Source organism: Aplysia californica, unplaced genomic scaffold (genome assembly GCF_000002075.1).
Source record: "Aplysia californica isolate F4 #8 unplaced genomic scaffold, AplCal3.0 scaffold01116, whole genome shotgun sequence".
In the NCBI taxonomy this organism is placed as follows: Eukaryota; Metazoa; Mollusca; class Gastropoda; order Aplysiida; family Aplysiidae; genus Aplysia; species Aplysia californica.
In genome coordinates, this window is record NW_004798386.1 from 118,039 (window position 1) to 119,058 (window position 1,020).

The window sequence follows — 1,020 nt, forward strand, 5'->3', positions numbered from 1 at the left end:
GAGAGAGAGAGAATCAACGCTTTTCATCTGTAAGTGTAAAGAATTCAGAGAAGATTTTTGGTTCGAAGAGATGGTTACGCTAATCTTTCTTTTATGCAGAAGCGTGTTTTACACCCCCAGCGACACAATTTAGGAAGCAGGCTTCGATCGTGCTGCCAGGGCCAACCCGGGCTGAGAGGCACACAACGTCCTAGCAGACAGACACAGATGTATTGTTTTTTAAATCCTCCCCTCCCTTCCCACTCGGGAATCGAACTCAGGTCTTCTATGTGCAACTGCAAAACGCCTTGACGCTACACCATGGACGCCTATCTGTCAGTGTTTTGATAAACCAGAGAAAGCTGCAATTAACAGTTTGTTATATTATGTTGTATTACACACACCAAACTTTCATCGGGCTCTGTGGTGTAGTGGTTATCACGCCTGTTTAACACGCAGAAGGTCGCGAGTTCGAACCTCGCCAGAACCTCGAGGAAATTTTTTTTTTCATTTGATTACAAGGAAGATCAGGAGGCAGGTTCCTCATTCTAACGATCTCCGACCACATCCATGATCTCTGAACTTGGCACTATCGTAACACATTTAGCCATGAAACAAAATGTTCAATTATCTTAAGACTTGTCGCACTGTAAAACTTTCTTTCTAAGATATCAAACAGTTGCTCAGATGGAAATCAGTACTTAACTCGCCGAGGTACTCGTGATCTTAAGTCTTTGAACCATTACAAACCCATTAACTCAGTCTGAAATATCACGTATGTGACGTATGTGTGGGGAGATACTTGCGGTAACTTAAAATTTGAGAAAAAAGGGATTCACTTCAGCACATTAAAGCTACAACGGACTCGCGTCTAATTTTCTTTTTCTTTGTGGGGGGGGGTGTCAAAGGTTAGGAGAGATTAAGGCTGACAGAAATAGACCAGAGAGAGAGAGAGAGAGAGAGAGAGAGAGAGAGAGAAAGAGAGAGAGAGAAAGAGAGAGAGGGGGGAGGAGATAGAGAGAAAGAGAGAGAGAAAGACGG

General features: G+C 43.3%; 1 non-coding gene across 1 annotated transcript; it reads left to right on the forward strand.

Annotated features, from left to right (window-relative positions):
• The first annotated feature begins 396 nt into the window (after positions 1 to 396).
• On the forward strand, positions 397 to 469 carry TRNAV-AAC. Its single transcript has one exon. It is a non-coding gene; the product is annotated as a tRNA-Val (tRNA).
• Positions 470 to 1,020: the final 551 nt, after the last annotated feature.